Genomic DNA, 21,450 nt, shown 5'->3' on the forward strand with positions numbered 1-21,450 from the left:
AATATTTGATCTGTTTTTCCGGTGAACCAAGGACAGTAAAATCTGAACCCGTCACAGAGTATTGAGTACAGGGTTCTATGCTGTAAAGGATATCACTCAGGACTCTGAATCCTACAATCCGAGTTTAAATCTTGGACGATCCTACCATGTCAATTAATTTGCCTCGTGGAACTAGAATATAGCTGTCCAAATATTGTTGTCAGTTGAAAGTATTTGCAACACGTGAAGGAACGACAGTCCACTGTTGCTAATTAAACACAGATTTTTTTTTTTTCAATTTCCATGCGGATTTAGAATATGGTTCTATGGTGTAATGGTTAGCACTCTGGACTTTGAATCCAGTGATCGAGTTCAAATCTCGGTAGAACCTTCCTATTTTTTGTGCTGAATTATTCACATGGCCAAACAATAATCTCATAATCTGCTGTTTATCCGGTGTACAAATGACAGGAAAATCGGAAGTCTACAATAATTACTCTGTATAGGGTTCTATGGTGTAATGGTTAGCACTCAGGACTCTGAATCCTGCGATCTGAGTTCAAATCTCGGTAGGACCTACCTTGATTTTGCAGTGACACACTCCTCCCTTGTCAACTTTAAAATAGTTGTGCGTGAAAGAAACAAGTGGGTGGGAGTCGATAAGCACTCTTGTTACGCACGAATGGCTAGCCTACGGTAAATGCATACTATGAGTTCCTGGTAGTTGATACCGTTTCTGGCCAGACAATATTTGATCTGTTTTTCCGGTGAACCAAGGACAGTAAAATCTGAACCCGTCACAGAGTATTGAGTACAGGGTTCTATGCTGTAAAGGATATCACTCAGGACTCTGAATCCTACAATCCGTGTTTAAATCTTGGACGATCCTACCATGTCAATTAATTTGCCTCGTGGAACTAGAATATAGCTGTCCAAATATTGTTGTCAGTTGAAAGTATTTGCAACACGTGAAGGAACGACAGTCCACTGTTGCTAATTAAACACAGATTTTTTTTTTTCAATTTCCATGTGGATTTAGAATATGGTTCTATGGTGTAATGGTTAGCACTCTGGACTTTGAATCCAGTGATCCGAGTTCAAATCTCGGTAGAACCTTCCTATTTTTTGTGCTGAATTATTCACATGGCCAAACAATAATCTCATAATCTGCTGTTTATCCGGTGTACAAATGACAGGAAAATCGGAAGTCTACAATAGTTACTCTGTATAGGGTTCTATGGTGTAATGGTTAGCACTCAGGACTCTGAATCCTGCGATCCGAGTTCAAATCTCGGTAGGACCTACCTTGATTTTGCAGTGACACACTCCTCCCTTGTCAACTTTAAAATAGTTGTGCGTGAAAGAAACAAGTGGGTGGGAGTCGATAAGCACTCTTGTTACGCACGAATGGCTAGCCTACGGTAAATGCATACTATGAGTTCCTGGTAGTTGATACCGTTTCTGGCCAGACAATATTTGATCTGTTTTTCCGGTGAACCAAGGACAGTAAAATCTGAACCCGTCACAGAGTATTGAGTACAGGGTTCTATGCTGTAAAGGATATCACTCAGGACTCTGAATCCTACAATCCGAGTTTAAATCTTGGACGATCCTACCATGTCAATTAATTTGCCTCGTGGAACTAGAATATAGCTGTCCAAATATTGTTGTCAGTTGAAAGTATTTGCAACACGTGAAGGAACGACAGTCCACTGTTGCTAATTAAACACAGATTTTTTTTTTTCAATTTCCATGTGGATTTAGAATATGGTTCTATGGTGTAATGGTTAGCACTCTGGACTTTGAATCCAGTGATCCGAGTTCAAATCTCGGTAGAACCTTCCTATTTTTTGTGCTGAATTATTCACATGGCCAAACAATAATCTCATAATCTGCTGTTTATCCGGTGTACAAATGACAGGAAAATCGGAAGTCTACAATAGTTACTCTGTATAGGGTTCTATGGTGTAATGGTTAGCACTCAGGACTCTGAATCCTGCGATCCGAGTTCAAATCTCGGTAGGACCTACCTTCATTTTGCAGTGACACACTCCTCCCTTGTCAACTTTAAAATAGTTGTGCGTGAAAGAAACAAGTGGGTGGGAGTCGATAAGCACTCTTGTTACGCACGAATGGCTAGCCTACGGTAAATGCATACTATGAGTGCCTGGTAGTTGATACCGTTTCTGGCCAGACAATATTTGATCTGTTTTTCCGGTGAACCAAGGACAGTAAAATCTGAACCCGTCACAGAGTATTGAGTACAGGGTTCTATGCTGTAAAGGATATCACTCAGGACTCTGAATCCTACAATCCGAGTTTAAATCTTGGACGATCCTACCATGTCAATTAATTTGCCTCGTGGAACTAGAATATAGCTGTCCAAATATTGTTGTCAGTTGAAAGTATTTGCAACACGTGAAGGAACGACAGTCCACTGTTGCTAATTAAACACAGATTTTTTTTTTTTCAATTTCCATGCGGATTTAGAATATGGTTCTATGGTGTAATGGTTAGCACTCTGGACTTTGAATCCAGTGATCGAGTTCAAATCTCGGTAGAACCTTCCTATTTTTTGTGCTGAATTATTCACATGGCCAAACAATAATCTCATAATCTGCTGTTTATCCGGTGTACAAATGACAGGAAAATCGGAAGTCTACAATAATTACTCTGTATAGGGTTCTATGGTGTAATGGTTAGCACTCAGGACTCTGAATCCTGCGATCTGAGTTCAAATCTCGGTAGGACCTACCTTGATTTTGCAGTGACACACTCCTCCCTTGTCAACTTTAAAATAGTTGTGCGTGAAAGAAACAAGTGGGTGGGAGTCGATAAGCACTCTTGTTACGCACGAATGGCTAGCCTACGGTAAATGCATACTATGAGTTCCTGGTAGTTGATACCGTTTCTGGCCAGACAATATTTGATCTGTTTTTCCGGTGAACCAAGGACAGCACGCCCAACACGTGAAGGAACGACAGTCCACTGTTGCTAATTAAACACAGATTTTTTTTTTTTCAATTTCCATGTGGATTTAGAATATGGTTCTATGGTGTAATGGTTAGCACTCTGGACTTTGAATCCAGTGATCCGAGTTCAAATCTCGGTAGAACCTTCCTATTTTTTGTGCTGAATTATTCACATGGCCAAACAATAATCTCATAATCTGCTGTTTATCCGGTGTACAAATGACAGGAAAATCGGAAGTCTACAATAATTACTCTGTATAGGGTTCTATGGTGTAATGGTTAGCACTCAGGACTCTGAATCCTGCGATCTGAGTTCAAATCTCAGTAGGACCTACCTTGATTTTGCAGTGACACACTCCTCCCTTGTCAACTTTAAAATAGTTGTGCGTGAAAGAAACAAGTGGGTGGGAGTCGATAAGCACTCTTGTTACGCACGAATGGCTAGCCTACGGTAAATGCATACTATGAGTTCCTGGTAGTTGATACCGTTTCTGGCCAGACAATATTTGATCTGTTTTTTCCGGTGAACCAAGGACAGTAAAATCTGAACCCGTCACAGAGTATTGAGTACAGGGTTCTATGCTGTAAAGGATATCACTCAGGACTCTGAATCCTACAATCCGAGTTTAAATCTTGGACGATCCTACCATGTCAATTAATTTGCCTCGTGGAACTAGAATATAGCTGTCCAAATATTGTTGTCAGTTGAAAGTATTTGCAACACGTGAAGGAACGACAGTCCACTGTTGCTAATTAAACACAGATTTTTTTTTTTCAATTTCCATGCGGATTTAGAATATGGTTCTATGGTGTAATGGTTAGCACTCTGGACTTTGAATCCAGTGATCCGAGTTCAAATCTCGGTAGAACCTTCCTATTTTTTGTGCTGAATTATTCACATGGCCAAACAATAATCTCATAATCTGCTGTTTATCCGGTGTACAAATGACAGGAAAATCGGAAGTCTACAATAGTTACTCTGTATAGGGTTCTATGGTGTAATGGTTAGCACTCAGGACTCTGAATCCTGCGATCCGAGTTCAAATCTCGGTAGGACCTACCTTCATTTTGCAGTGACACACTCCTCCCTTGTCAACTTTAAAATAGTTGTGCGTGAAAGAAACAAGTGGGTGGGAGTCGATAAGCACTCTTGTTACGCACGAATGGCTAGCCTACGGTAAATGCATACTATGAGTTCCTGGTAGTTGATACCGTTTCTGGCCAGACAATATTTGATCTGTTTTTCCGGTGAACCAAGGACAGTAAAATCTGAACCCGTCACAGAGTATTGAGTACAGGGTTCTATGCTGTAAAGGATATCACTCAGGACTCTGAATCCTACAATCCGAGTTTAAATCTTGGACGATCCTACCATGTCAATTAATTTGCCTCGTGGAACTAGAATATAGCTGTCCAAATATTGTTGTCAGTTGAAAGTATTTGCAACACGTGAAGGAACGACAGTCCGCTGTTGCTAATTAAACAAAGATTTTTTTTTTTTCAATTTCCATGTGGATTTAGAATATGGTTCTATGGTGTAATGGTTAGCACTCTGGACTTTGAATCCAGTGATCCGAGTTCAAATCTCGGTAGAACCTTCCTATTTTTTGTGCTGAATTATTCACATGGCCAAACAATAATCTCATAATCTGCTGTTTATCCGGTGTACAAATGACATGAAAATCGGAAGTCTACAATAATTACTCTGTATAGGGTTCTATGGTGTAATGGTTAGCACTCAGGACTCTGAATCCTGCGATCCGAGTTCAAATCTCGGTAGGACCTACCTTGATTTTGCAGTGACACACCCTTGTCAACTTTAAAATAGTTGTGCGTGAAAGAAACAAGTGGGTGGGAGTCGATAAGCACTCTTTTTACGCACGAATGGCTAGCCTACGGTAAATGCATACTATGAGTGCCTGGTAGTTGATACCGTTTCTGGCCAGACAATATTTGATCTGTTTTTCCGGTGAACCAAGGACAGTAAAATCTGAACCCGTCACAGAGTATTGAGTACAGGGTTCTATGCTGTAAAGGTTATCACTCAGGACTCTGAATCCTACAATCCGAGTTTAAATCTTGGACGATCCTACCATGTCAATTAATTTGCCTCGTGGAACTAGAATATAGCTGTCCAAATATTGTTGTCAGTTGAAAGTATTTGCAACACGTGAAGGAACGACAGTCCACTGTTGCTAATTAAACGCAGAATTATTTTTTTTTTCAATTTCCATGTTGATTTAGAATATGGTTCTATGGTGTAATGGTTAGTTAGCACTCTGGACTTTGAATCCAGTGATCCGAGTTCAAATCTTGGTAGAACCTTCCTATTTTTTGTGCTGAATTATTCACATGGCCAAACAATAATCTCATAATCTGCTGTTTATCCGGTGTACAAATGACAGGAAAATCGGAAGTCTACAATAATTACTCTGTATAGGGTTCTATGGTGTAATGGTTAGCACTCAGGACTCTGAATCCTGCGATCCGAGTTCAAATCTCGGTAGGACCTTGATTTTGCAGTGACCCTTGTCAACTTTAAAATAGTTGTGCGTGAAAGAAACAAGTGGGTGGGAGTCGATAAGCACTCTTGTTACGCACGAATGGCTAGCCTACGGTAAATGCATACTATGAGTTCCTGGTAGTTGATACCGTTTCTGGCCAGACAATATTTGATCTGTTTTTCCGGTGAACCAAGGACAGTAAAATCTGAACCCGTCACAGAGTATTGAGTACAGGGTTCTATGCTGTAAAGGATATCACTCAGGACTCTGAATCCTACAATCCGAGTTTAAATCTTGGACGATCCTACCATGTCAATTAATTTGCCTCGTGGAACTAGAATATAGCTGTCCAAATATTGTTGTCAGTTGAAAGTATTTGCAACACGTGAAGGAACGACAGTCCGCTGTTGCTAATTAAACAAAGATTTTTTTTTTTTCAATTTCCATGTGGATTTAGAATATGGTTCTATGGTGTAATGGTTAGCACTCTGGACTTTGAATCCAGTGATCCGAGTTCAAATCTCGGTAGAACCTTCCTATTTTTTGTGCTGAATTATTCACATGGCCAAACAATAATCTCATAATCTGCTGTTTATCCGGTGTACAAATGACAGGAAAATCGGAAGTCTACAATAGTTACTCTGTATAGGGTTCTATGGTGTAATGGTTAGCACTCAGGACTCTGAATCCTGCGATCCGAGTTCAAATCTCGGTAGGACCTACCTTCATTTTGCAGTGACACACTCCTCCCTTGTCAACTTTAAAATAGTTGTGCGTGAAAGAAACAAGTGGGTGGGAGTCGATAAGCACTCTTGTTACGCACGAATGGCTAGCCTACGGTAAATGCATACTATGAGTGCCTGGTAGTTGATACCGTTTCTGGCCAGACAATATTTGATCTGTTTTTCCGGTGAACCAAGGACAGTAAAATCTGAACCCGTCACAGAGTATTGAGTACAGGGTTCTATGCTGTAAAGGATATCACTCAGGACTCTGAATCCTACAATCCGAGTTTAAATCTTGGACGATCCTACCATGTCAATTAATTTGCCTCGTGGAACTAGAATATAGCTGTCCAAATATTGTTGTCAGTTGAAAGTATTTGCAACACGTGAAGGAACGACAGTCCACTGTTGCTAATTAAACACAGATTTTTTTTTTTTCAATTTCCATGCGGATTTAGAATATGGTTCTATGGTGTAATGGTTAGCACTCTGGACTTTGAATCCAGTGATCCGAGTTCAAATCTCGGTAGAACCTTCCTATTTTTTGTGCTGAATTATTCACATGGCCAAACAATAATCTCATAATCTGCTGTTTATCCGGTGTACAAATGACAGGAAAATCGGAAGTCTACAATAATTACTCTGTATAGGGTTCTATGGTGTAATGGTTAGCACTCAGGACTCTGAATCCTGCGATCTGAGTTCAAATCTCGGTAGGACCTACCTTGATTTTGCAGTGACACACTCCTCCCTTGTCAACTTTAAAATAGTTGTGCGTGAAAGAAACAAGTGGGTGGGAGTCGATAAGCACTCTTGTTACGCACGAATGGCTAGCCTACGGTAAATGCATACTATGAGTTCCTGGTAGTTGATACCGTTTCTGGCCAGACAATATTTGATCTGTTTTTCCGGTGAACCAAGGACAGTAAAATCTGAACCCGTCACAGAGTATTGAGTACAGGGTTCTATGCTGTAAAGGATATCACTCAGGACTCTGAATCCTACAATCCGAGTTTAAATCTTGGACGATCCTACCATGTCAATTAATTTGCCTCGTGGAACTAGAATATAGCTGTCCAAATATTGTTGTCAGTTGAAAGTATTTGCAACACGTGAAGGAACGACAGTCCGCTGTTGCTAATTAAACAAAGATTTTTTTTTTTTCAATTTCCATGTGGATTTAGAATATGGTTCTATGGTGTAATGGTTAGCACTCTGGACTTTGAATCCAGTGATCCGAGTTCAAATCTCGGTAGAACCTTCCTATTTTTTGTGCTGAATTATTCACATGGCCAAACAATAATCTCATAATCTGCTGTTTATCCGGTGTACAAATGACAGGAAAATCGGAAGTCTACAATAGTTACTCTGTATAGGGTTCTATGGTGTAATGGTTAGCACTCAGGACTCTGAATCCTGCGATCCGAGTTCAAATCTCGGTAGGACCTACCTTCATTTTGCAGTGACACACTCCTCCCTTGTCAACTTTAAAATAGTTGTGCGTGAAAGAAACAAGTGGGTGGGAGTCGATAAGCACTCTTGTTACGCACGAATGGCTAGCCTACGGTAAATGCATACTATGAGTGCCTGGTAGTTGATACCGTTTCTGGCCAGACAATATTTGATCTGTTTTTCCGGTGAACCAAGGACAGTAAAATCTGAACCCGTCACAGAGTATTGAGTACAGGGTTCTATGCTGTAAAGGATATCACTCAGGACTCTGAATCCTACAATCCGAGTTTAAATCTTGGACGATCCTACCATGTCAATTAATTTGCCTCGTGGAACTAGAATATAGCTGTCCAAATATTGTTGTCAGTTGAAAGTATTTGCAACACGTGAAGGAACGACAGTCCACTGTTGCTAATTAAACACAGATTTTTTTTTTTTCAATTTCCATGCGGATTTAGAATATGGTTCTATGGTGTAATGGTTAGCACTCTGGACTTTGAATCCAGTGATCCGAGTTCAAATCTCGGTAGAACCTTCCTATTTTTTGTGCTGAATTATTCACATGGCCAAACAATAATCTCATAATCTGCTGTTTATCCGGTGTACAAATGACAGGAAAATCGGAAGTCTACAATAATTACTCTGTATAGGGTTCTATGGTGTAATGGTTAGCACTCAGGACTCTGAATCCTGCGATCTGAGTTCAAATCTCGGTAGGACCTACCTTGATTTTGCAGTGACACACTCCTCCCTTGTCAACTTTAAAATAGTTGTGCGTGAAAGAAACAAGTGGGTGGGAGTCGATAAGCACTCTTGTTACGCACGAATGGCTAGCCTACGGTAAATGCATACTATGAGTTCCTGGTAGTTGATACCGTTTCTGGCCAGACAATATTTGATCTGTTTTTCCGGTGAACCAAGGACAGTAAAATCTGAACCCGTCACAGAGTATTGAGTACAGGGTTCTATGCTGTAAAGGATATCACTCAGGACTCTGAATCCTACAATCCGAGTTTAAATCTTGGACGATCCTACCATGTCAATTAATTTGCCTCGTGGAACTAGAATATAGCTGTCCAAATATTGTTGTCAGTTGAAAGTATTTGCAACACGTGAAGGAACGACAGTCCACTGTTGCTAATTAAACACAGATTTTTTTTTTTTCAATTTCCATGTGGATTTAGAATATGGTTCTATGGTGTAATGGTTAGCACTCTGGACTTTGAATCCAGTGATCCGAGTTCAAATCTCGGTAGAACCTTCCTATTTTTTGTGCTGAATTATTCACATGGCCAAACAATAATCTCATAATCTGCTGTTTATCCGGTGTACAAATGACAGGAAAATCGGAAGTCTACAATAATTACTCTGTATAGGGTTCTATGGTGTAATGGTTAGCACTCAGGACTCTGAATCCTGCGATCCGAGTTCAAATCTCGGTAGGACCTTGATTTTGCAGTGACCCTTGTCAACTTTAAAATAGTTGTGCGTGAAAGAAACAAGTGGGTGGGAGTCGATAAGCACTCTTGTTACGCACGAATGGCTAGCCTACGGTAAATGCATACTATGAGTTCCTGGTAGTTGATACCGTTTCTGGCCAGACAATATTTGATCTGTTTTTCCGGTGAACCAAGGACAGTAAAATCTGAACCCGTCACAGAGTATTGAGTACAGGGTTCTATGCTGTAAAGGATATCACTCAGGACTCTGAATCCTACAATCCGAGTTTAAATCTTGGACGATGCTACCATGTCAATTAATTTGCCTCGTGGAACTAGAATATAGCTGTCCAAATATTGTTGTCAGTTGAAAGTATTTGCAACACGTGAAGGAACGACAGTCCGCTGTTGCTAATTAAACAAAGATTTTTTTTTTTTCAATTTCCATGTGGATTTAGAATATGGTTCTATGGTGTAATGGTTAGCACTCTGGACTTTGAATCCAGTGATCCGAGTTCAAATCTCGGTAGAACCTTCCTATTTTTTGTGCTGAATTATTCACATGGCCAAACAATAATCTCATAATCTGCTGTTTATCCGGTGTACAAATGACAGGAAAATCGGAAGTCTACAATAGTTACTCTGTATAGGGTTCTATGGTGTAATGGTTAGCACTCAGGACTCTGAATCCTGCGATCCGAGTTCAAATCTCGGTAGGACCTACCTTCATTTTGCAGTGACACACTCCTCCCTTGTCAACTTTAAAATAGTTGTGCGTGAAAGAAACAAGTGGGTGGGAGTCGATAAGCACTCTTGTTACGCACGAATGGCTAGCCTACGGTAAATGCATACTATGAGTGCCTGGTAGTTGATACCGTTTCTGGCCAGACAATATTTGATCTGTTTTTCCGGTGAACCAAGGACAGTAAAATCTGAACCCGTCACAGAGTATTGAGTACAGGGTTCTATGCTGTAAAGGATATCACTCAGGACTCTGAATCCTACAATCCGAGTTTAAATCTTGGACGATCCTACCATGTCAATTAATTTGCCTCGTGGAACTAGAATATAGCTGTCCAAATATTGTTGTCAGTTGAAAGTATTTGCAACACGTGAAGGAACGACAGTCCACTGTTGCTAATTAAACACAGATTTTTTTTTTTCAATTTCCATGCGGATTTAGAATATGGTTCTATGGTGTAATGGTTAGCACTCTGGACTTTGAATCCAGTGATCCGAGTTCAAATCTCGGTAGAACCTTCCTATTTTTTGTGCTGAATTATTCACATGGCCAAACAATAATCTCATAATCTGCTGTTTATCCGGTGTACAAATGACAGGAAAATCGGAAGTCTACAATAATTACTCTGTATAGGGTTCTATGGTGTAATGGTTAGCACTCAGGACTCTGAATCCTGCGATCCGAGTTCAAATCTCGGTAGGACCTTGATTTTGCAGTGACCCTTGTCAACTTTAAAATAGTTGTGCGTGAAAGAAACAAGTGGGTGGGAGTCGATAAGCACTCTTGTTACGCACGAATGGCTAGCCTACGGTAAATGCATACTATGAGTGCCTGGTAGTTGATACCGTTTCTGGCCAGACAATATTTGATCTGTTTTTCCGGTGAACCAAGGACAGTAAAATCTGAACCCGTCACAGAGTATTGAGTACAGGGTTCTATGCTGTAAAGGATATCACTCAGGACTCTGAATCCTACAATCCGAGTTTAAATCTTGGACGATCCTACCATGTCAATTAATTTGCCTCGTGGAACTAGAATATAGCTGTCCAAATATTGTTGTCAGTTGAAAGTATTTGCAACACGTGAAGGAACGACAGTCCACTGTTGCTAATTAAACACAGATTTTTTTTTTTTCAATTTCCATGCGGATTTAGAATATGGTTCTATGGTGTAATGGTTAGCACTCTGGACTTTGAATCCAGTGATCCGAGTTCAAATCTCGGTAGAACCTTCCTATTTTTTGTGCTGAATTATTCACATGGCCAAACAATAATCTCATAATCTGCTGTTTATCCGGTGTACAAATGACAGGAAAATCGGAAGTCTACAATAATTACTCTGTATAGGGTTCTATGGTGTAATGGTTAGCACTCAGGACTCTGAATCCTGCGATCCGAGTTCAAATCTCGGTAGGACCTTGATTTTGCAGTGACCCTTGTCAACTTTAAAATAGTTGTGCGTGAAAGAAACAAGTGGGTGGGAGTCGATAAGCACTCTTGTTACGCACGAATGGCTAGCCTACGGTAAATGCATACTATGAGTTCCTGGTAGTTGATACCGTTTCTGGCCAGACAATATTTGATCTGTTTTTCCGGTGAACCAAGGACAGTAAAATCTGAACCCGTCACAGAGTATTGAGTACAGGGTTCTATGCTGTAAAGGATATCACTCAGGACTCTGAATCCTACAATCCGAGTTTAAATCTTGGACGATCCTACCATGTCAATTAATTTGCCTCGTGGAACTAGAATATAGCTGTCCAAATATTGTTGTCAGTTGAAAGTATTTGCAACACGTGAAGGAACGACAGTCCACTGTTGCTAATTAAACACAGATTTTTTTTTTTCAATTTCCATGCGGATTTAGAATATGGTTCTATGGTGTAATGGTTAGCACTCTGGACTTTGAATCCAGTGATCCGAGTTCAAATCTCGGTAGAACCTTCCTATTTTTTGTGCTGAATTATTCACATGGCCAAACAATAATCTCATAATCTGCTGTTTATCCGGTGTACAAATGACAGGAAAATCGGAAGTCTACAATAATTACTCTGTATAGGGTTCTATGGTGTAATGGTTAGCACTCAGGACTCTGAATCCTGCGATCCGAGTTCAAATCTCGGTAGGACCTTGATTTTGCAGTGACCCTTGTCAACATTAAAATAGTTGTGCGTGAAAGAAACAAGTGGGTGGGAGTCGATAAGCACTCTTGTTACGCACGAATGGCTAGCCTACGGTAAATGCATACTATGAGTGCCTGGTAGTTGATACCGTTTCTGGCCAGACAATATTTGATCTGTTTTTCCGGTGAACCAAGGACAGTAAAATCTGAACCCGTCACAGAGTATTGAGTACAGGGTTCTATGCTGTAAAGGATATCACTCAGGACTCTGAATCCTACAATCCGAGTTTAAATCTTGGACGATCCTACCATGTCAATTAATTTGCCTCGTGGAACTAGAATATAGCTGTCCAAATATTGTTGTCAGTTGAAAGTATTTGCAACACGTGAAGGAACGACAGTCCACTGTTGCTAATTAAACACAGATTTTTTTTTTTCAATTTCCATGCGGATTTAGAATATGGTTCTATGGTGTAATGGTTAGCACTCTGGACTTTGAATCCAGTGATCCGAGTTCAAATCTCGGTAGAACCTTCCTATTTTTTGTGCTGAATTATTCACATGGCCAAACAATAATCTCATAATCTGCTGTTTATCCGGTGTACAAATGACAGGAAAATCGGAAGTCTACAATAATTACTCTGTATAGGGTTCTATGGTGTAATGGTTAGCACTCAGCACTCAATATTTGATCTGTTTTTCCGGTGAACCAAGGACAGTAAAATCTGAACCCGTCACAGAGTATTGAGTACAGGGTTCTATGCTGTAAAGGATATCACTCAGGACTCTGAATCCTACAATCCGAGTTTAAATCTTGGACGATCCTACCATGTCAATTAATTTGCCTCGTGGAACTAGAATATAGCTGTCCAAATATTGTTGTCAGTTGAAAGTATTTGCAACACGTGAAGGAACGACAGTCCACTGTTGCTAATTAAACACAGATTTTTTTTTTTTCAATTTCCATGTGGATTTAGAATATGGTTCTATGGTGTAATGGTTAGCACTCTGGACTTTGAATCCAGTGATCCGAGTTCAAATCTCGGTAGAACCTTCCTATTTTTTGTGCTGAATTATTCACATGGCCAAACAATAATCTCATAATCTGCTGTTTATCCGGTGTACAAATGACAGGAAAATCGGAAGTCTACAATAATTACTCTGTATAGGGTTCTATGGTGTAATGGTTAGCACTCAGGACTCTGAATCCTGCGATCCGAGTTCAAATCTCGGTAGGACCTTGATTTTGCAGTGACCCTTGTCAACTTTAAAATAGTTGTGCGTGAAAGAAACAAGTGGGTGGGAGTCGATAAGCACTCTTGTTACGCACGAATGGCTAGCCTACGGTAAATGCATACTATGAGTGCCTGGTAGTTGATACCGTTTCTGGCCAGACAATATTTGATCTGTTTTTCCGGTGAACCAAGGACAGTAAAATCTGAACCCGTCACAGAGTATTGAGTACAGGGTTCTATGCTGTAAAGGATATCACTCAGGACTCTGAATCCTACAATCCGAGTTTAAATCTTGGACGATCCTACCATGTCAATTAATTTGCCTCGTGGAACTAGAATATAGCTGTCCAAATATTGTTGTCAGTTGAAAGTATTTGCAACACGTGAAGGAACGACAGTCCACTGTTGCTAATTAAACACAGATTTTTTTTTTTCAATTTCATGTGGATTTAGAATATGGTTCTATGGTGTAATGGTTAGCACTCTGGACTTTGAATCCAGTGATCCGAGTTCAAATCTCGGTAGAACCTTCCTATTTTTTGTGCTGAATTATTCACATGGCCAACCAATAATCTCATAATCTGCTGTTTATCCGGTGTGTACAAATGACATCAAAATCGGAAGTCTACAATAATTACTCTGTATAGGGTTCTATGGTGTAATGGTTAGCACTCAGGACTCTGAATCCTGCGATCCGAGTTCAAATCTCGGTAGGACCTTGATTTTGCAGTGACCCTTGTCAACTTTAAAATAGTTGTGCGTGAAAGAAACAAGTGGGTGGGAGTCGATAAGCACTCTTGTTACGCACGAATGGCTAGCCTACGGTAAATGCATACTATGAGTTCCTGGTAGTTGATACCGTTTCTGGCCAGACAATATTTGATCTGTTTTTCCGGTGAACCAAGGACAGTAAAATCTGAACCCGTCACAGAGTATTGAGTACAGGGTTCTATGCTGTAAAGGATATCACTCAGGACTCTGAATCCTACAATCCGAGTTTAAATCTTGGACGATCCTACCATGTCAATTAATTTGCCTCGTGGAACTAGAATATAGCTGTCCAAATATTGTTGTCAGTTGAAAGTATTTGCAACACGTGAAGGAACGACAGTCCACTGTTGCTAATTAAACACAGATTTTTTTTTTTTCAATTTCCATGTGGATTTAGAATATGGTTCTATGGTGTAATGGTTAGCACTCTGGACTTTGAATCCAGTGATCCGAGTTCAAATCTCGGTAGAACCTTCCTATTTTTTGTGCTGAATTATTCACATGGCCAAACAATAATCTCATAATCTGCTGTTTATCCGGTGTACAAATGACAGGAAAATCGGAAGTCTACAATAATTACTCTGTATAGGGTTCTATGGTGTAATGGTTAGCACTCAGGACTCTGAATCCTGCGATCCGAGTTCAAATCTCGGTAGGACCTTGATTTTGCAGTGACCCTTGTCAACTTTAAAATAGTTGTGCGTGAAAGAAACAAGTGGGTGGGAGTCGATAAGCACTCTTGTTACGCACGAATGGCTAGCCTACGGTAAATGCATACTATGAGTGCCTGGTAGTTGATACCGTTTCTGGCCAGACAATATTTGATCTGTTTTTCCGGTGAACCAAGGACAGTAAAATCTGAACCCGTCACAGAGTATTGAGTACAGGGTTCTATGCTGTAAAGGATATCACTCAGGACTCTGAATCCTACAATCCGAGTTTAAATCTTGGACGATCCTACCATGTCAATTAATTTGCCTCGTGGAACTAGAATATAGCTGTCCAAATATTGTTGTCAGTTGAAAGTATTTGCAACACGTGAAGGAACGACAGTCCACTGTTGCTAATTAAACACAGATTTTTTTTTTTCAATTTCCATGTGGATTTAGAATATGGTTCTATGGTGTAATGGTTAGCACTCTGGACTTTGAATCCAGTGATCCGAGTTCAAATCTCGGTAGAACCTTCCTATTTTTTGTGCTGAATTATTCACATGGCCAACCAATAATCTCATAATCTGCTGTTTATCCGGTGTGTACAAATGACATCAAAATCGGAAGTCTACAATAATTACTCTGTATAGGGTTCTATGGTGTAATGGTTAGCACTCAGGACTCTGAATCCTGCGATCCGAGTTCAAATCTCGGTAGGACCTTGATTTTGCAGTGACCCTTGTCAACTTTAAAATAGTTGTGCGTGAAAGAAACAAGTGGGTGGGAGTCGATAAGCACTCTTGTTACGCACGAATGGCTAGCCTACGGTAAATGCATACTATGAGTTCCTGGTAGTTGATACCGTTTCTGGCCAGACAATATTTGATCTGTTTTTCCGGTGAACCAAGGACAGTAAAATCTGAACCCGTCACAGAGTATTGAGTACAGGGTTCTATGCTGTAAAGGATATCACTCAGGACTCTGAATCCTACAATCCGAGTTTAAATCTTGGACGATCCTACCATGTCAATTAATTTGCCTCGTGGAACTAGAATATAGCTGTCCAAATATTGTTGTCAGTTGAAAGTATTTGCAACACGTGAAGGAACGACAGTCCACTGTTGCTAATTAAACACAGATTTTTTTTTTTTCAATTTCCATGTGGATTTAGAATATGGTTCTATGGTGTAATGGTTAGCACTCTGGACTTTGAATCCAGTGATCCGAGTTCAAATCTCGGTAGAACCTTCCTATTTTTTGTGCTGAATTATTCACATGGCCAACCAATAATCTCATAATCTGCTGTTTATCCGGTGTACAAATGGCATCAAAATCGGAAGTCTACAATAATTACTCTGTATAGGGTTCTATGGTGTAATGGTTAGCACTCAGGACTCTGAATCCTGCGATCCGAGTTCAAATCTCGGTAGGACCTACCTTGATTTTGCAGTTACACACTCCTCCCTTGTCAACTTTAAAATAGTTGTGCGTGAAAGAAACAAGTGGGTGGGAGTCGATAAGCACTCTTGTTACGCACGAATGGCTAGCCTACGGTAAATGCATACTATGAGTTCCTGGTAGTTGATACCGTTTCTGGCCAGACAATATTTGATCTGTTTTTCCGGTGAACCAAGGACAGTAAAATCTGAACCCGTCACAGAGTATTGAGTACAGGGTTCTATGCTGTAAAGGATATCACTCAGGACTCTGAATCCTACAATCCGAGTTTAAATCTTGGACGATCCTACCATGTCAATTAATTTGCCTCGTGGAACTAGAATATAGCTGTCCAAATATTGTTGTCAGTTGAAAGTATTTGCAACACGTGAAGGAACGACAGTCCACTGTTGCTAATTAAACACAGATTTTTTTTTTTCAATTTCCATGCGGATTTAGAATATGGTTCTATGGTGTAATGGTTAGCACTCTGGACTTTGAATCCAGTGATCCGAGTTCAAATCTCGGTAGAACCTTCCTATTTTTTGTGCTGAATTATTCACATGGCCAAACAATAATCTCATAATCTGCTGTTTATCCGGTGTACAAATGACAGGAAAATCGGAAGTCTACAATAATTACTCTGTATAGGGTTCTATGGTGTAATGGTTAGCACTCAGGACTCTGAATCCTGCGATCCGAGTTCAAATCTCGGTAGGACCTTGATTTTGCAGTGACCCTTGTCAACTTTAAAATAGTTGTGCGTGAAAGAAACAAGTGGGTGGGAGTCGATAAGCACTCTTGTTACGCACGAATGGCTAGCCTACGGTAAATGCATACTATGAGTTCCTGGTAGTTGATACCGTTTCTGGCCAGACAATATTTGATCTGTTTTTCCGGTGAACCAAGGACAGTAAAATCTGAACCCGTCACAGAGTATTGAGTACAGGGTTCTATGCTGTAAAGGATATCACTCAGGACTCTGAATCCTACAATCCGAGTTTAAATCTTGGACGATCCTACCATGTCAATTAATTTGCCTCGTGGAACTAGAATATAGCTGTCCAAATATTGTTGTCAGTTGAAAGTATTTGCAACACGTGAAGGAACGACAGTCCACTGTTGCTAATTAAACACAGATTTTTTTTTTTCAATTTCCATGCGGATTTAGAATATGGTTCTATGGTGTAATGGTTAGCACTCTGGACTTTGAATCCAGTGATCCGAGTTCAAATCTCGGTAGAACCTTCCTATTTTTTGTGCTGAATTATTCACATGGCCAAACAATAATCTCATAATCTGCTGTTTATCCGGTGTACAAATGACAGGAAAATCGGAAGTCTACAATAATTACTCTGTATAGGGTTCTATGGTGTAATGGTTAGCACTCAGGACTCTGAATCCTGCGATCCGAGTTCAAATCTCGGTAGGACCTTGATTTTGCAGTGACCCTTGTCAACTTTAAAATAGTTGTGCGTGAAAGAAACAAGTGGGTGGGAGTCGATAAGCACTCTTGTTACGCACGAATGGCTAGCCTACGGTAAATGCATACTATGAGTTCCTGGTAGTTGATACCGTTTCTGGCCAGACAATATTTGATCTGTTTTTCCGGTGAACCAAGGACAGTAAAATCTGAACCCGTCACAGAGTATTGAGTACAGGGTTCTATGCTGTAAAGGATATCACTCAGGACTCTGAATCCTACAATCCGAGTTTAAATCTTGGACGATCCTACCATGTCAATTAATTTGCCTCGTGGAACTAGAATATAGCTGTCCAAATATTGTTGTCAGTTGAAAGTATTTGCAACACGTGAAGGAACGACAGTCCACTGTTGCTAATTAAACACAGATTTTTTTTTTTCAATTTCCATGCGGATTTAGAATATGGTTCTATGGTGTAATGGTTAGCACTCTGGACTTTGAATCCAGTGATCCGAGTTCAAATCTCGGTAGAACCTTCCTATTTTTTGTGCTGAATTATTCACATGGCCAAACAATAATCTCATAATCTGCTGTTTATCCGGTGTACAAATGACAGGAAAATCGGAAGTCTACAATAATTACTCTGTATAGGGTTCTATGGTGTAATGGTTAGCACTCAGGACTCTGAATCCTGCGATCCGAGTTCAAATCTCGGTAGGACCTTGATTTTGCAGTGACCCTTGTCAACTTTAAAATAGTTGTGCGTGAAAGAAACAAGTGGGTGGGAGTCGATAAGCACTCTTGTTACGCACGAATGGCTAGCCTACGGTAAATGCATACTATGAGTTCCTGGTAGTTGATACCGTTTCTGGCCAGACAATATTTGATCTGTTTTTCCGGTGAACCAAGGACAGTAAAATCTGAACCCGTCACAGAGTATTGAGTACAGGGTTCTATGCTGTAAAGGATATCACTCAGGACTCTGAATCCTACAATCCGAGTTTAAATCTTGGACGATCCTACCATGTCAATTAATTTGCCTCGTGGAACTAGAATATAGCTGTCCAAATATTGTTGTCAGTTGAAAGTATTTGCAACACGTGAAGGAACGACAGTCCACTGTTGCTAATTAAACACAGATTTTTTTTTTTCAATTTCCATGCGGATTTAGAATATGGTTCTATGGTGTAATGGTTAGCACTCTGGACTTTGAATCCAGTGATCCGAGTTCAAATCTCGGTAGAACCTTCCTATTTTTTGTGCTGAATTATTCACATGGCCAAACAATAATCTCATAATCTGCTGTTTATCCGGTGTACAAATGACAGGAAAATCGGAAGTCTACAATAATTACTCTGTATAGGGTTCTATGGTGTAATGGTTAGCACTCAGGACTCTGAATCCTGCGATCCGAGTTCAAATCTCGGTAGGACCTTGATTTTGCAGTGACCCTTGTCAACTTTAAAATAGTTGTGCGTGAAAGAAACAAGTGGGTGGGAGTCGATAAGCACTCTTGTTACGCACGAATGGCTAGCCTACGGTAAATGCATACTATGAGTTCCTGGTAGTTGATACCGTTTCTGGCCAGACAATATTTGATCTGTTTTTCCGGTGAACCAAGGACAGTAAAATCTGAACCCGTCACAGAGTATTGAGTACAGGGTTCTATGCTGTAAAGGTTATCACTCAGGACTCTGAATCCTACAATCCGAGTTTAAATCTTGGACGATCCTACCATGTCAATTAATTTGCCTCGTGGAACTAGAATATAGCTGTCCAAATATTGTTGTCAGTTGAAAGTATTTGCAACACGTGAAGGAACGACAGTCCACTGTTGCTAATTAAACACAGATTTTTTTTTTTCAATTTCCATGCGGATTTAGAATATGGTTCTATGGTGTAATGGTTAGCACTCTGGACTTTGAATCCAGTGATCCGAGTTCAAATCTCGGTAGAACCTTCCTATTTTTTGTGCTGAATTATTCACATGGCCAAACAATAATCTCATAATCTGCTGTTTATCCGGTGTACAAATGACAGGAAAATCGGAAGTCTACAATAATTACTCTGTATAGGGTTCTATGGTGTAATGGTTAGCACTCAGGACTCTGAATCCTGCGATCCGAGTTCAAATCTCGGTAGGACCTTGATTTTGCAGTGACCCTTGTCAACTTTAAAATAGTTGTGCGTGAAAGAAACAAGTGGGTGGGAGTCGATAAGCACTCTTGTTACGCACGAATGGCTAGCCTACGGTAAATGCATACTATGAGTTCCTGGTAGTTGATACCGTTTCTGGCCAGACAATATTTGATCTGTTTTTCCGGTGAACCAAGGACAGTAAAATCTGAACCCGTCACAGAGTATTGAGTACAGGGTTCTATGCTGTAAAGGTTATCACTCAGGACTCTGAATCCTACAATCCGAGTTTAAATCTTGGACGATCCTACCATGTCAATTAATTTGCCTCGTGGAACTAGAATATAGCTGTCCAAATATTGTTGTCAGTTGAAAGTATTTGCAACACGTGAAGGAACGACAGTCCACTGTTGCTAATTAAACACAGATTTTTTTTTTTCAATTTCCATGCGGATTTAGAATATGGTTCTATGGTGTAATGGTTAGCACTCTGGACTTTGAATCCAGTGATCCGAGTTCAAATCTCGGTAGAACCTTCCTATTTTTTGTGCTGAATTATTCACATGGCCAAACAATAATCTCATAATCTGCTGTTTATCCGGTGTACAAATGACAGGAAAATCGGAAGTCTACAATAATTACTCTGTATAGGGTTCTATGGTGTAATGGTTAGCACTCAGGACTCTGAATCCTGCGATCCGAGTTCAAATCTCGGTAGGACCTTGATTTTGCAGTGACCCTTGTCAACTTTAAAATAGTTGTGCGTGAAAGAAACAAGTGGGTGGGAGTCGATAAGCACTCTTGTTACGCACGAATGGCTAGCCTACGGTAAATGCATACTATGAGTTCCTGGTAGTTGATACCGTTTCTGGCCAGACAATATTTGATCTGTTTTTCCGGTGAACCAAGGACAGTAAAATCTGAACCCGTCACAGAGTATTGAGTACAGGGTTCTATGCTGTAAAGGTTATCACTCAGGACTCTGAATCCTACAATCCGAGTTTAAATCTTGGACGATCCTACCATGTCAATTAATTTGCCTCGTGGAACTAGAATATAGCTGTCCAAATATTGTTGTCAGTTGAAAGTATTTGCAACACGTGAAGGAACGACAGTCCACTGTTGCTAATTAAACACAGATTTTTTTTTTTCAATTTCCATGCGGATTTAGAATATGGTTCTATGGTGTAATGGTTAGCACTCTGGACTTTGAATCCAGTGATCCGAGTTCAAATCTCGGTAGAACCTTCCTATTTTTTGTGCTGAATTATTCACATGGCCAAACAATAATCTCATAATCTGCTGTTTATCCGGTGTACAAATGACAGGAAAATCGGAAGTCTACAATAATTACTCTGTATAGGGTTCTATGGTGTAATGGTTAGCACTCAGGACTCTGAATCCTGCGATCCGAGTTCAAATCTCGGTAGGACCTTGATTTTGCAGTGACCCTTGTCAACTTTAAAATAGTTGTGCGTGAAAGAAACAAGTGGGTGGGAGTCGATAAGCACTCTTGTTACGCACGAATGGCTAGCCTACGGTAAATGCATACTATGAGTTCCTGGTAGTTGATACCGTTTCTGGCCAGACAATATTTGATCTGTTTTTCCGGTGAACCAAGGACAGTAAAATCTGAACCCGTCACAGAGTATTGAGTACAGGGTTCTATGCTGTAAAGGATATCACTCAGGACTCTGAATCCTACAATCCGAGTTTAAATCTTGGACGATCCTACCATGTCAATTAATTTGCCTCGTGGAACTAGAATATAGCTGTCCAAATATTGTTGTCAGTTGAAAGTATTTGCAACACGTGAAGGAACGACAGTCCACTGTTGCTAATTAAACACAGATTTTTTTT

At 40.1% G+C, this 21,450-nt stretch overlaps 59 non-coding genes across 59 annotated transcripts; all 59 read left to right on the plus strand.

Moving 5' to 3' along the window:
* The first annotated feature begins 299 nt into the window (after positions 1-299).
* trnaq-uug lies at positions 300-370 on the plus strand. Its single transcript has one exon. It is a non-coding gene; the product is annotated as a tRNA-Gln (tRNA).
* Positions 371-485: 115 nt separating this feature from the next.
* Positions 486-557, plus strand: trnaq-cug. Its single transcript has one exon. It is a non-coding gene; the product is annotated as a tRNA-Gln (tRNA).
* A 466-nt stretch (positions 558-1,023) lies between these two features.
* Positions 1,024-1,095, plus strand: trnaq-uug. Its single transcript has one exon. It is a non-coding gene; the product is annotated as a tRNA-Gln (tRNA).
* A 115-nt stretch (positions 1,096-1,210) lies between these two features.
* trnaq-cug lies at positions 1,211-1,282 on the plus strand. Its single transcript has one exon. It is a non-coding gene; the product is annotated as a tRNA-Gln (tRNA).
* A 466-nt stretch (positions 1,283-1,748) lies between these two features.
* On the plus strand, positions 1,749-1,820 carry trnaq-uug. The gene has a single exon. It is a non-coding gene; the product is annotated as a tRNA-Gln (tRNA).
* Positions 1,821-1,935: 115 nt separating this feature from the next.
* trnaq-cug lies at positions 1,936-2,007 on the plus strand. The gene has a single exon. It is a non-coding gene; the product is annotated as a tRNA-Gln (tRNA).
* A 467-nt stretch (positions 2,008-2,474) lies between these two features.
* trnaq-uug lies at positions 2,475-2,545 on the plus strand. Its single transcript has one exon. It is a non-coding gene; the product is annotated as a tRNA-Gln (tRNA).
* A 115-nt stretch (positions 2,546-2,660) lies between these two features.
* trnaq-cug lies at positions 2,661-2,732 on the plus strand. Its single transcript has one exon. It is a non-coding gene; the product is annotated as a tRNA-Gln (tRNA).
* Positions 2,733-3,025: 293 nt separating this feature from the next.
* On the plus strand, positions 3,026-3,097 carry trnaq-uug. The gene has a single exon. It is a non-coding gene; the product is annotated as a tRNA-Gln (tRNA).
* A 115-nt stretch (positions 3,098-3,212) lies between these two features.
* trnaq-cug lies at positions 3,213-3,284 on the plus strand. Its single transcript has one exon. It is a non-coding gene; the product is annotated as a tRNA-Gln (tRNA).
* A 467-nt stretch (positions 3,285-3,751) lies between these two features.
* Positions 3,752-3,823, plus strand: trnaq-uug. The gene has a single exon. It is a non-coding gene; the product is annotated as a tRNA-Gln (tRNA).
* Positions 3,824-3,938: 115 nt separating this feature from the next.
* trnaq-cug lies at positions 3,939-4,010 on the plus strand. The gene has a single exon. It is a non-coding gene; the product is annotated as a tRNA-Gln (tRNA).
* A 467-nt stretch (positions 4,011-4,477) lies between these two features.
* Positions 4,478-4,549, plus strand: trnaq-uug. Its single transcript has one exon. It is a non-coding gene; the product is annotated as a tRNA-Gln (tRNA).
* A 115-nt stretch (positions 4,550-4,664) lies between these two features.
* trnaq-cug lies at positions 4,665-4,736 on the plus strand. Its single transcript has one exon. It is a non-coding gene; the product is annotated as a tRNA-Gln (tRNA).
* Positions 4,737-5,200: 464 nt separating this feature from the next.
* trnaq-uug lies at positions 5,201-5,276 on the plus strand. Its single transcript has one exon. It is a non-coding gene; the product is annotated as a tRNA-Gln (tRNA).
* Positions 5,277-5,391: 115 nt separating this feature from the next.
* Positions 5,392-5,463, plus strand: trnaq-cug. The gene has a single exon. It is a non-coding gene; the product is annotated as a tRNA-Gln (tRNA).
* Positions 5,464-5,917: 454 nt separating this feature from the next.
* trnaq-uug lies at positions 5,918-5,989 on the plus strand. The gene has a single exon. It is a non-coding gene; the product is annotated as a tRNA-Gln (tRNA).
* Positions 5,990-6,104: 115 nt separating this feature from the next.
* On the plus strand, positions 6,105-6,176 carry trnaq-cug. The gene has a single exon. It is a non-coding gene; the product is annotated as a tRNA-Gln (tRNA).
* A 467-nt stretch (positions 6,177-6,643) lies between these two features.
* trnaq-uug lies at positions 6,644-6,715 on the plus strand. Its single transcript has one exon. It is a non-coding gene; the product is annotated as a tRNA-Gln (tRNA).
* A 115-nt stretch (positions 6,716-6,830) lies between these two features.
* trnaq-cug lies at positions 6,831-6,902 on the plus strand. Its single transcript has one exon. It is a non-coding gene; the product is annotated as a tRNA-Gln (tRNA).
* Positions 6,903-7,369: 467 nt separating this feature from the next.
* trnaq-uug lies at positions 7,370-7,441 on the plus strand. The gene has a single exon. It is a non-coding gene; the product is annotated as a tRNA-Gln (tRNA).
* Positions 7,442-7,556: 115 nt separating this feature from the next.
* Positions 7,557-7,628, plus strand: trnaq-cug. Its single transcript has one exon. It is a non-coding gene; the product is annotated as a tRNA-Gln (tRNA).
* A 467-nt stretch (positions 7,629-8,095) lies between these two features.
* Positions 8,096-8,167, plus strand: trnaq-uug. Its single transcript has one exon. It is a non-coding gene; the product is annotated as a tRNA-Gln (tRNA).
* A 115-nt stretch (positions 8,168-8,282) lies between these two features.
* On the plus strand, positions 8,283-8,354 carry trnaq-cug. The gene has a single exon. It is a non-coding gene; the product is annotated as a tRNA-Gln (tRNA).
* Positions 8,355-8,821: 467 nt separating this feature from the next.
* On the plus strand, positions 8,822-8,893 carry trnaq-uug. The gene has a single exon. It is a non-coding gene; the product is annotated as a tRNA-Gln (tRNA).
* A 115-nt stretch (positions 8,894-9,008) lies between these two features.
* trnaq-cug lies at positions 9,009-9,080 on the plus strand. Its single transcript has one exon. It is a non-coding gene; the product is annotated as a tRNA-Gln (tRNA).
* Positions 9,081-9,534: 454 nt separating this feature from the next.
* On the plus strand, positions 9,535-9,606 carry trnaq-uug. The gene has a single exon. It is a non-coding gene; the product is annotated as a tRNA-Gln (tRNA).
* A 115-nt stretch (positions 9,607-9,721) lies between these two features.
* trnaq-cug lies at positions 9,722-9,793 on the plus strand. The gene has a single exon. It is a non-coding gene; the product is annotated as a tRNA-Gln (tRNA).
* A 466-nt stretch (positions 9,794-10,259) lies between these two features.
* On the plus strand, positions 10,260-10,331 carry trnaq-uug. The gene has a single exon. It is a non-coding gene; the product is annotated as a tRNA-Gln (tRNA).
* Positions 10,332-10,446: 115 nt separating this feature from the next.
* Positions 10,447-10,518, plus strand: trnaq-cug. The gene has a single exon. It is a non-coding gene; the product is annotated as a tRNA-Gln (tRNA).
* Positions 10,519-10,972: 454 nt separating this feature from the next.
* Positions 10,973-11,044, plus strand: trnaq-uug. The gene has a single exon. It is a non-coding gene; the product is annotated as a tRNA-Gln (tRNA).
* A 115-nt stretch (positions 11,045-11,159) lies between these two features.
* On the plus strand, positions 11,160-11,231 carry trnaq-cug. Its single transcript has one exon. It is a non-coding gene; the product is annotated as a tRNA-Gln (tRNA).
* Positions 11,232-11,684: 453 nt separating this feature from the next.
* Positions 11,685-11,756, plus strand: trnaq-uug. The gene has a single exon. It is a non-coding gene; the product is annotated as a tRNA-Gln (tRNA).
* Positions 11,757-11,871: 115 nt separating this feature from the next.
* Positions 11,872-11,943, plus strand: trnaq-cug. Its single transcript has one exon. It is a non-coding gene; the product is annotated as a tRNA-Gln (tRNA).
* A 453-nt stretch (positions 11,944-12,396) lies between these two features.
* On the plus strand, positions 12,397-12,468 carry trnaq-uug. The gene has a single exon. It is a non-coding gene; the product is annotated as a tRNA-Gln (tRNA).
* Positions 12,469-12,916: 448 nt separating this feature from the next.
* On the plus strand, positions 12,917-12,988 carry trnaq-uug. The gene has a single exon. It is a non-coding gene; the product is annotated as a tRNA-Gln (tRNA).
* Positions 12,989-13,103: 115 nt separating this feature from the next.
* trnaq-cug lies at positions 13,104-13,175 on the plus strand. Its single transcript has one exon. It is a non-coding gene; the product is annotated as a tRNA-Gln (tRNA).
* Positions 13,176-13,627: 452 nt separating this feature from the next.
* trnaq-uug lies at positions 13,628-13,699 on the plus strand. The gene has a single exon. It is a non-coding gene; the product is annotated as a tRNA-Gln (tRNA).
* Positions 13,700-13,816: 117 nt separating this feature from the next.
* On the plus strand, positions 13,817-13,888 carry trnaq-cug. The gene has a single exon. It is a non-coding gene; the product is annotated as a tRNA-Gln (tRNA).
* A 454-nt stretch (positions 13,889-14,342) lies between these two features.
* trnaq-uug lies at positions 14,343-14,414 on the plus strand. Its single transcript has one exon. It is a non-coding gene; the product is annotated as a tRNA-Gln (tRNA).
* Positions 14,415-14,529: 115 nt separating this feature from the next.
* Positions 14,530-14,601, plus strand: trnaq-cug. The gene has a single exon. It is a non-coding gene; the product is annotated as a tRNA-Gln (tRNA).
* A 453-nt stretch (positions 14,602-15,054) lies between these two features.
* Positions 15,055-15,126, plus strand: trnaq-uug. The gene has a single exon. It is a non-coding gene; the product is annotated as a tRNA-Gln (tRNA).
* A 117-nt stretch (positions 15,127-15,243) lies between these two features.
* On the plus strand, positions 15,244-15,315 carry trnaq-cug. The gene has a single exon. It is a non-coding gene; the product is annotated as a tRNA-Gln (tRNA).
* A 454-nt stretch (positions 15,316-15,769) lies between these two features.
* trnaq-uug lies at positions 15,770-15,841 on the plus strand. Its single transcript has one exon. It is a non-coding gene; the product is annotated as a tRNA-Gln (tRNA).
* Positions 15,842-15,956: 115 nt separating this feature from the next.
* trnaq-cug lies at positions 15,957-16,028 on the plus strand. Its single transcript has one exon. It is a non-coding gene; the product is annotated as a tRNA-Gln (tRNA).
* A 466-nt stretch (positions 16,029-16,494) lies between these two features.
* Positions 16,495-16,566, plus strand: trnaq-uug. Its single transcript has one exon. It is a non-coding gene; the product is annotated as a tRNA-Gln (tRNA).
* Positions 16,567-16,681: 115 nt separating this feature from the next.
* On the plus strand, positions 16,682-16,753 carry trnaq-cug. The gene has a single exon. It is a non-coding gene; the product is annotated as a tRNA-Gln (tRNA).
* A 453-nt stretch (positions 16,754-17,206) lies between these two features.
* On the plus strand, positions 17,207-17,278 carry trnaq-uug. Its single transcript has one exon. It is a non-coding gene; the product is annotated as a tRNA-Gln (tRNA).
* A 115-nt stretch (positions 17,279-17,393) lies between these two features.
* Positions 17,394-17,465, plus strand: trnaq-cug. Its single transcript has one exon. It is a non-coding gene; the product is annotated as a tRNA-Gln (tRNA).
* Positions 17,466-17,918: 453 nt separating this feature from the next.
* On the plus strand, positions 17,919-17,990 carry trnaq-uug. Its single transcript has one exon. It is a non-coding gene; the product is annotated as a tRNA-Gln (tRNA).
* A 115-nt stretch (positions 17,991-18,105) lies between these two features.
* trnaq-cug lies at positions 18,106-18,177 on the plus strand. The gene has a single exon. It is a non-coding gene; the product is annotated as a tRNA-Gln (tRNA).
* Positions 18,178-18,630: 453 nt separating this feature from the next.
* Positions 18,631-18,702, plus strand: trnaq-uug. Its single transcript has one exon. It is a non-coding gene; the product is annotated as a tRNA-Gln (tRNA).
* Positions 18,703-18,817: 115 nt separating this feature from the next.
* On the plus strand, positions 18,818-18,889 carry trnaq-cug. The gene has a single exon. It is a non-coding gene; the product is annotated as a tRNA-Gln (tRNA).
* Positions 18,890-19,342: 453 nt separating this feature from the next.
* Positions 19,343-19,414, plus strand: trnaq-uug. Its single transcript has one exon. It is a non-coding gene; the product is annotated as a tRNA-Gln (tRNA).
* Positions 19,415-19,529: 115 nt separating this feature from the next.
* trnaq-cug lies at positions 19,530-19,601 on the plus strand. Its single transcript has one exon. It is a non-coding gene; the product is annotated as a tRNA-Gln (tRNA).
* A 453-nt stretch (positions 19,602-20,054) lies between these two features.
* On the plus strand, positions 20,055-20,126 carry trnaq-uug. The gene has a single exon. It is a non-coding gene; the product is annotated as a tRNA-Gln (tRNA).
* A 115-nt stretch (positions 20,127-20,241) lies between these two features.
* Positions 20,242-20,313, plus strand: trnaq-cug. The gene has a single exon. It is a non-coding gene; the product is annotated as a tRNA-Gln (tRNA).
* A 453-nt stretch (positions 20,314-20,766) lies between these two features.
* On the plus strand, positions 20,767-20,838 carry trnaq-uug. Its single transcript has one exon. It is a non-coding gene; the product is annotated as a tRNA-Gln (tRNA).
* Positions 20,839-20,953: 115 nt separating this feature from the next.
* On the plus strand, positions 20,954-21,025 carry trnaq-cug. Its single transcript has one exon. It is a non-coding gene; the product is annotated as a tRNA-Gln (tRNA).
* Positions 21,026-21,450: the final 425 nt, after the last annotated feature.

This window comes from Oncorhynchus mykiss, unplaced genomic scaffold (assembly GCF_013265735.2).
Source record: "Oncorhynchus mykiss isolate Arlee unplaced genomic scaffold, USDA_OmykA_1.1 un_scaffold_85, whole genome shotgun sequence".
Lineage (NCBI taxonomy): Eukaryota > Metazoa > Chordata > Actinopteri > Salmoniformes > Salmonidae > Oncorhynchus > Oncorhynchus mykiss.